The following is a 9,410-nucleotide window of genomic DNA, read 5'->3' on the forward strand; positions in this document are numbered from 1 at the left end:
ACCTCGGCAGCATCATCACTGCTGGGCTTGGCGTTGGCATCGGTGGTTTGATGCTGCTGTTGCTCCTCATTGCTCTCCTTCTCCTTTGTTTGTGTACTTTGGCAAAGCCAATTTCTGATATCCATTGTGGCAGATTAGCTGGTTCGAGCTAACTAAATAGGCTAAGTCTAATAACACTAACACTTTATACAGCTAGCTAGCTAAGAGTGAAGCAGCTTCAACGGTAAACTTGACCCCGTCGTTATGAATCAAAAATTACAGGAGCCGTATCACATTATTCACTTAGCCTACCACAGAAATGAGAAAAGTTTTTTCCCACTTTTTATGGAAACCCAAAGAAGTCATACATAACCGTCCAGTGGCTTTCCACCTACACACACCGCGGCATGCCCTGTCCATTGAGCTGACACAGCGCAGCGGAAATACAGATTTTTTGCACTAACTTGTCACTCAACCATTTCAAATTTTTTGCTGTTTTTATATAGGGACATACAATTAAACTGAGGAGGCTAAAGTTTGAACCCGTCGTGGAGCCAGGCCCGTCATACACACCACCTATCCCTCTCTCTCTCTCTCTCTCTCTCTCTCTCTCACACACACACACACACAAACACACATACATATATTCAAGGTTCCTATGCACATCTAAACTACTGTATTTAAACTAGAGCAGGACAGTAGCAGGTGATGCCCGTACCCTCTGACAAATGACCACTATGTTTGTTTCTCTTGTTTTCCTTGCTCTGCTTGGCCTGTTTCTGCCACTCCCTGAACTACATAAAACACCTGCTGGAGACCATGTTTGTTCATAAACTTTATGAAGTTGGAAACCTGCTGAAGGTAAAAAAAAATATGATATATAGTTTGGTTTATTTCATCTTGTACACATTCACAGTGAAAAGCTGAACTGCAGTATACAGACAATTAAATGAAAAGGGGATAGATGGAAAAATTGATTGATGGAAAAGACAGAGAGTGATGGTCTCTAGTCAGCTTCAGATGATAGGAGAAGTAGTTGAGGCTAGTCAGAAAGACATGTCTTGATCTATTAACATCCTGTCATTAGTGACTCCAACTCTAACAAATGCCAACATACGTTGTTTTTGTTAATTGCAAGAGCCTCCAATAGTTTCGCATTGGTGGCTAAATGCTAATTACAATGTATGAGTCATTCAAACAGAGACACTATGCACTAAGTTAAGGCTTTTTTTTGGGTGACCAAAATAGACCATTGATTAAAGTTGTCTCGGGGGAACGGGGTTTAAAACGAAAGCTTCTTTTTAGAGACGAGCTACTCTCCCAATGCATTTCATCCGTTCGCTGCCCTTTGGCATGGTGTATTGGAATCACGTTGTGCTTGGATGAGCCTGCTGGAAGGGGTATAGAGAGAAAGCGACAGTGGGACAGCACCATAGCACAGTGTGCCCGCGGAGCTCAGAGAGGGAGCCCAAATGTGCCCTTTCCCCTAGGCCCTTAAGCCCTGCCAATCGATTCGAGTGGCCTTCCATTGGCAGTGGGTAAACAGGGGCACTCGGAAGTGCTTACCCCACCAACAAACACACACACCAAATGTGCGCATACACACGCAAGGCATACTCCGCAGTAGCTATTCACCACCCACCATCCACCAATACATATATATCCACAGACATACACATTCACGACTAATGTCCCAATGAGGACTACAGAAAGACAGTACATGAGTCTGAGGTTCAAATAGTATTTGTTCATTTCAATACTTCAGCTCCACTTGATTGAGCTTGTCTGGTGCAATAGAACCAATGGAATAGCCCCAAAAGTCAAAACACCACCCCTCTGGCACTCCAGACAGGCTCAATGGAGCGCTGACAGTATTTGAAATAAAAGTACTATTTGAACCCAGGTCTGCCAGGTAGATTGAATTGTATGTTTTATTTGTCTAGGGCTGAACATACTCTATGCTTTTCATTTCATAGAGATATGTATATTGTTAGTCTCATAGCATATGGTTTGTTTCCCCTACTTCACAGTTAGAGCTCCACCACAGCTATTAGAGAGAGAGAAAGAGAGAGAGAGAGAGAGGGCGAATGGTCTGTTACTGTGGGAGACCGACACACTCACCAGGAGGTCCATTTGCATGGGCTGTAATTTGATTATTGGTTGCCAAGACCACGAGGCGTGCCGAGAGGCGCGAGCGGCGCTAACGACAGCCGTGCCTGCAAGCCTCCAAAGTATCCTCCAGAGTTCTGCTGAATGCCAAAAGGGCACATTAGCATTTAAAAATCGACATAAAAAAATATGACTTTCCCTCACTGAGTAGCCACTGATAAAGGATAATTTATCTGGAACAGTGTTTCATACAAAACAATAAAGCACAAAATAAAAAATTACACGGTCGTAACACGGGGAAGATTAACTTTATGGAAATGAGCGCCACATAAGTGAATTGAGATTTTAAAATAAAGCTTTAAAAAATACCCCCAAAAATGTTTTTCACTTAATTAAAGCAGCAATCCGCAGGTCGTGTGCGACCCTATGCTGCCCCACTTCTTGTGTAGTGTTTTCACTTCGAATTAAAACAAGGGGGTTGAGCCCTGAGCCGCCTTCGGCTGGCCTTCTGGGCCAGGTGTGTCTTTGCAATAATCCCGCCTACTCGAATGACCCTGCTGCCCCGGAGCTGGCAAGGATGTGAAAGTCACTTGCAACCTTACGTTACAGCCACCAGAAACAAACAGGGCAGACGAAGCAAACAAGCGTTACTCTCGGTTATTGGATCTGAGTCAATTCGACCCCAAAGGAGAAAAAGAAGCGACAAAAAGACTGCTCATAACCAATCCAGAAACCGGATAAAAATCTGAATTAATTTTGAAAGGTGGAAGAGTGAAGACGAAATTACCACTTTTCTCATGGACTGGTAACATTAGGTTAGTGTTTGGTTGCGTTTTTAGCCTAATAACTACGTTAGCTGCTGATAGTGTGTTCAATGCTAGCGAACATGGCTCCTTAGCTAGCTAACATCTTCTGTATTCAGACTGTTTTGTACTCAAAGGAATCTAAGGATAGCATAATGTAGCTACACTGCATAAACCCCGCCCAATGCCTTTATTGAAACTAGGTAACGTTAGCTATCTAAAGCTAGATATGCAGATTGTTGACATAAGTTTGTTTCATTTGTAGATGACAATGGTAGCTAGCTAGGTGGTCGACAGCATTTTCGGCCCAGGACCACCCCAAGAAGTTAATCTAGCTATAAAATTCAGGACAGTAACATCACACAAACATGTATTTCTCAGGGAGATACTGGTGGAGACTGATTTTGAGGGAACCTGAGGCTGTACAAGTTGTGGTTGTGCAAACCCCAACACTGAAAGAGAGGTAAGAAATGCTGTATGCATTTTCTGTTATGTTTTGTGATTCAATAATTATTTTGTTGGTAATTGACAAATACACAGAACAAAAATACAAACGCAACATGTAAAGTGTTGGTCCCTTGTTTCATGAACTGAAATACAAGATTCCAGACATTTTCCATATGCACAAAACACTTATTTCTCTCAAATGTTTTGCACAAATTGGTTTACATCCCTGTTAGTGAGCATTTCTTCTTAGTCAAGATAATTCATCCACCTGACAGGTGTGGCATATCAAGAAGCTGATTATTACAGGTGCACCTTGTGCTGGGGACAATAAAAGGCCACTCTAAAATGTGCAGTTTTGTCACACAACACAATGCCACAGATGTCTCAAGTTTTGAGGGAGCGTACAATTTGCATGCTGACTGCAGGAATGTCCACCAGAGCTGATGCCAGATAATTGAATGTTCATTTCTCTACCATAAGCCGCCTCCGTCGTTTTAGAGAATTTGGCAGTACATCCAACCGGCCTCACAACCGCAGACCATGTGTAACCACGCCAGCCCAGGACCTCAGCATCCGGCTTCTTCACCTGAGGGATCGTCTGAGACCAGCCACCCAAACAGCTGATGAAACTGAGGACTATTTCTGTCTGTAATAAAGGCCTTTTGTGGGGAAAAACTCATTCTGATTGGCTGGGCCTGCCTCCCAAGTGGGTGGGCATTTATTTAACCAGGTAAGCCAGTTGAGAACAAGTTCTCATGTACAACTGCGACCTGGCCAAGATAAAGCAAAGCAGTGCGATAAAAACAACAACACAGAGTTACATATGGGGTAAACAAAACAAAGTCAAAAATGCAAACAGAAAATATATATACAGTGTGTGCGAATGTAGTAAGTTATGGAGGTAAGGCAATAAATAGGCCATAGTGCAAAATAGTTACAATTTCGTATTAACACTGGAATGATAGATGTGCAAAAGATGATGTGCAAATAGAGATACTGGGGTGCAAATTAGCAAAATAAATAACAATATGGGGATGAGGTAGTTGGGTGGGCTAATTTCAGAATGGCTGTGTACAGGTGCAGTGATCAGTAAGCTGCTCTGACAACTGACGCTTAAAGTTAGTGAGGGAGATAAGAGTCTCCAGCTTCAGAGATTTTTGCAGTTCGTTCCAGTCATTGGCAGCAGAGAACTGGAAGGAATGGCGGCCAAAGGAGGTGTTGGCTTTGGGGATGACCAGTGAGATATACCTGCTGGAGTGCAGACTACGGGTGGGTGTTGCTATGGTGACCAGTGAGCTAAGGCAAGACAGGGATTTGCCTAGCAGTGATTTATAGATGACCTGGAGCCGGTGGGTTTGGCGACGAATATGTAGTGAGGGCCAGCCAACAAGAGCGTACAGGTCACAATGGTGGGTAGTATATGGGGCTTTGGTGACAAAACGGATGGCACTGTGATAGACTACATCCAATTTGCTGAGTAGAGTGTTGGAGGCTATTTTGTAAATGACATCGCCGAAGTCAAGGATCGGTAGGATAGTCAGTTTTACGAGGGCATGTTTGGCAGCATGAGTGAAGGAGGCTTTGTTGCGAAATAGGGAAGCCGATTCTAGATCTAACTTTTGATTGGAGATGCTTAATGTGAGTCTGGAAGGAGAGTTTACAGTCTAACCAGACACCTAGGTATTTGTAGTTGTCCACATACTCTAGGTCAGACCCGCAGAGAGTAGTGATTCTAGTCGGGTGGGCGGGTGCAAGCAGCGTTCGGTTGAAGAGCATGCATTTAGTTTTACTAGTGTTTAAGAGCAGTTGGAGGCTACGGAAGGAGTGTTGTATGGCGTTGAAGCTCGTTTGGAATGAAACAGGAGGGGTTCTTTAAGACACTCATGGAGGTGTCCACTGACAGTTGACTAGCAACAACAACTGGGACCTAAAAGACATCCACCATGAGCGCCCACTAAATTTGCCCAAGAACAGGCAAACAAAATTAAAACCCACACCAAACTTAAAGACAGGAAGCAAACCACAAAGTGGAGCAAAATTAAAACAGTGAAGATCAGATAAATAATTGTTTGTCTAGAACTGAAATAGGAAGCGGCAACAAAAGGTGTTAACCCTCCACATCTCTCAAGACCACTGGAGCACCCGGCCAGCCACTCTTAAATAGCACCTGGGCCAGCACAGGTGAAACACCTTCCTACTAACAAGATGACAAACCAGCACAGGTGTAATACATACTGACTAATGAGGTGACGCCATTCGATGTGTCCCACATGCTAATGTGCTAACGTCCAACTTCAAAGTATAAACAGATAAACCAAGGCCTGTAACACCTTCTCCCTTAAGACAACAAATATATCCTATAATTTTGTTTGACATATTTTCTGTTGTGAGTAAACAACTTCCATCTCACAACATGATCAACTTAAATGCAGCAATATGAACATGGTGTCTACTGGCTGTCAACAATGAAATGCCAGACAGAACAGCCATCTTTTTAGCAAAAACCAAAGCCTGTAACAAATGGCTCATCTGCATGACATATTGGTGGACTGTGGGCCATCAAGTCATAGGATGGTGCATGACACATGCTACACTGGTTACAGCACAACACCACATCCTATGTATGTAAAGGACACTGTTGTGACACTGACTTATTTGGTGGTAATGTCTTCCCCCCCAATTTAGCCGTAGTCAGGTTTGATGGTTGAATTCATAAACAGTGCATACGTTCTCACTTTAATTTACTCAAATTCCAGCCATATGTTATCAAAATCAAAGTTTATTTGGCATACAGTATGCACAGAATATGGTGGGGTGTATGCAGGAATATGACATTGCATTGTACCGTGTACTATTGAAGTAACAATTTGTTTTCCCACAGTGCCAACAACCCCCAAAGACTCAGACTCTCAGACTCTCCTGTCCCAATACCAACCAAGCAAGAGTATCTCCAGGAACATCAGTGCAAAGGGCTTGGTAGGAAATCTTTGTTGTGTAGCTCAGTTGGTAGAGCATGGCGTTTGCAACGCCAGGGTTGTGGGTTCGATTCCCACGGGGGGCCAGTATGAAAAATGTATGCACTCTAACTGTAAGTCGCTCTGGATAAGAGTGTCTGCTAAATGACGTAAATGTAAATATAGAATGGCAGACATTACAAGTATATCCAATTACATTGAGTTAGAATATTACCTACTTTCTCTCTCTCAGGTGAGACCATGGCTAATAATATATTACCTTTCTCTCTCAGGTGAGACCATGGCCAGTATATTACCTACCTTCTCTCTCTGATGAGACCATGGCAGGTATATTACCTACCACAAGGGAGGCTGCTGAGGGAGGACGGCTCATAATAATGGCCGGAACGGAGCAAATGGAATGGCATCAAACATCTGGATGTATTTGTTACCATTCCACTAATTCCGCTCCAGCCATTACTATGAGCCCGTTCTCCCCAATTAAGGTGCCACCAACCTCTGTGACCTACCATCTCTCTCAGGTGAGACCATGGCCAGTATATTACCTACCTCTCTCATGTTTTGGAAAGGCCATTGACACTTGCACTAATAAGTGATTTCAATACATTGCAGGGATATAATTTTTTCCCTCCCATCAGCATCAACACTGCCGGAGTAACAGAACCATGGATGACTTGGACTACTTGCTGAATGATAAAAAAAAACAAAAAACTGACCACATTCTTTTTCTTTTCTTTTTAGTCATTTAGCAGACACTCTTATTCAGAGCGACTTACAGGAGCAATTAGGGTTAAGTGCCTTGCTCAAGGGCACATCGACAGATTTTTCACCTAGTCGGCTCAGTGATTAGAACCAGCGACCTTTCGGTTACTGGCACAACGCTCTTAACCACTAAGCTACCTGCCGCCCCACATAAATCTCTAAAGTAAAAATCCATGTTTTTAATTTTAAATCACAATTAAAAACTTTACAAGGTAAAAGTGACTTTAACAACAACAACAAATGGGACAAATACTATGACAACTGAACACTTGTAAAGCTTAAATAAAAACAGACATACAAGACAGGACATATACAGCTAGAAACCAGCTCCCAGGAAAAGATGCCTGCATGGTTCCGCAGCGGATCATGGAGGCCAGTAATCGCCACACATAGTATGAAAAATGTATGCACTCACTAACTGTAAGTCGCTCTGGATAAGAGCATCTGCTAAATGACTAAAATGTAAAATAGCAGCTTGGATTGATAACCCTGTTACTAGGTCCCACACCTCCAGGCCACAAACGTATGTGCTGCTCTTGGTTCCCGCCTTTCACCCCCTACTAGGTCATCAGAGCCAGTGTGACCGCAATGCATCCTTACGGCCCTGCTACAGAGGTTCAATTCTCAATGGCTGACGTGCGCGTTCATTCTATCACCAAATAAGTCAGTGTCACAGCAGTGTCCTTTACATACTGTACATAGGATGTGGTGTGCTGTAACCAGTGTAACATTTGTCATGCTAATGTTACCATCCTATTACTTGATGGCCCATAGTCCACCAATATGTCAGGCAGATGAGCCATTGTTTACTTGACTGACCACACTAGATATTAATTCAGTCGTTATGGTGGGTAGTTCACACTAGGTAGGAATCAATGCTGTATATGGGCAGGCAATTTGCTGAACAAGCAAACATATCTAACTATTTTGGTCGATTACCAACCAAATAATTATTGAATCGTAAAGCATAACAGAAAATGCATACAGCATTTCTATGGAGCCAATTTGAGTTCAAAAGAATTGGCAAAAAATAAAAAAGAACGTACAAAAATATATTGTAAGTGAAAATGAAGTAATGCACGTTGAAAAAAGTAAATATTTGTTGTTTTGAATTGTATGATTTTTTGTATTTATTTCAAATAAATTATTTAGAAAGCATTCAGTTGATGTTTGCATCCAATCTTAAAGTTTATTTGGTCAAACAACTTATCTTTACTCTCGGTTCTTGTCCTTGCGCTGATTTTTCAAAAAAAAATTTGCCTTCGTGGAGGTGGGATGTTTTTCCTGGTAATAAAGGTCATGGCGATCTGTTTCAAGCAACTACTTCCTGTTTTTAGTCATTGGTCGCCTGTATTATTAGCATGTTATTATTAAATTTATCTCTGGTCCTTCTCCTATTTGCGTTTTTTGAATTCAAGTGGCTGCATCTAACGTTAGTGCTAGCTAGCTAACGGCTTTAAAGGAAGGATGGCTCTTTTTTTACACCGACTGCCTGCAAGAAATCCCGAAATTAACTGTCAGAGATGTCCATCGAATAGAAAGATTGACATCAAAACTCCAGCCAGCAAGCTTCAGAAAGGTTTTAAAATGTATTCTTATGTTTGATGTACAAAGGTCAATTGCAATCTACTGCTGATTATGTACCAAGTTACTTCAGGGTAAGCCTTATGCAGAACATTTCTGACTTGTTATTGTTTATCAGTTTCAAACAGACAAGCTGAGTGGAGAAGTCAGAGTGTCTGAGAGTAGGGAGAAAGCTAGCATAGGTTGTTCAAGTTTTGCAACCAGTCTAAGTTCAGATGTTTAATTGTAAAGTTTAAATATTGGAAGTGAACAATCAGCCGGCAGATCCAAAGGCTGGGGAACAAAATGGGCCAAGGAGGGTTAGAGTTAGGGTTACAAAACCTGCCGGCTGTACATTTACATTTTAGTCATTTAGCAGACACTCTTATCCAGAGAGACTTAGTTAGTGAATGCATACATGTTTTTTTGTTTGTTCTGGGGTTTTTTTCATACTGGCCCCCCGTGGGTAATGAACCCACATCCCTGCCGGCCAAACCCTCCCCTACCTTGGACGATGCTGGACCAATTGTAAACCGCCCATGGGTCTCCCGGTCGCGGCCGGCTGCGACAGAGCCTGGACTCGAACCAGGATCTCTAGTGGCACAGCTAGCACTGCGATGCAGTGCCTTAGACCACTGCGCCACTCGGGAGTGGCTGTTCAGTGCATTCGGAAAGTATTCAGACCCCTTGACATTTTCCAAATGTTCTTACGTTACAGCCTTATTATAAAATGAATTTAAATGTTTTTTCCCCCTCAATCTACACACAATAC

General features: G+C 42.5%; 1 long non-coding RNA gene across 1 annotated transcript; it reads left to right on the forward strand.

Annotated features, from left to right (window-relative positions):
- Window positions 1-2,577: 2,577 nt before the first annotated feature.
- On the forward strand, window positions 2,578-6,719 carry LOC121554670. Its single transcript, XR_005997747.1, has 4 exons — window positions 2,578-2,903; window positions 3,273-3,354; window positions 6,220-6,314; window positions 6,586-6,719. It is a non-coding gene; the product is annotated as an uncharacterized LOC121554670 (long non-coding RNA).
- Window positions 6,720-9,410: the final 2,691 nt, after the last annotated feature.

The sequence above is a fragment of the Coregonus clupeaformis genome, chromosome 39 (assembly GCF_020615455.1).
Source record: "Coregonus clupeaformis isolate EN_2021a chromosome 39, ASM2061545v1, whole genome shotgun sequence".
Lineage (NCBI taxonomy): Eukaryota > Metazoa > Chordata > Actinopteri > Salmoniformes > Salmonidae > Coregonus > Coregonus clupeaformis.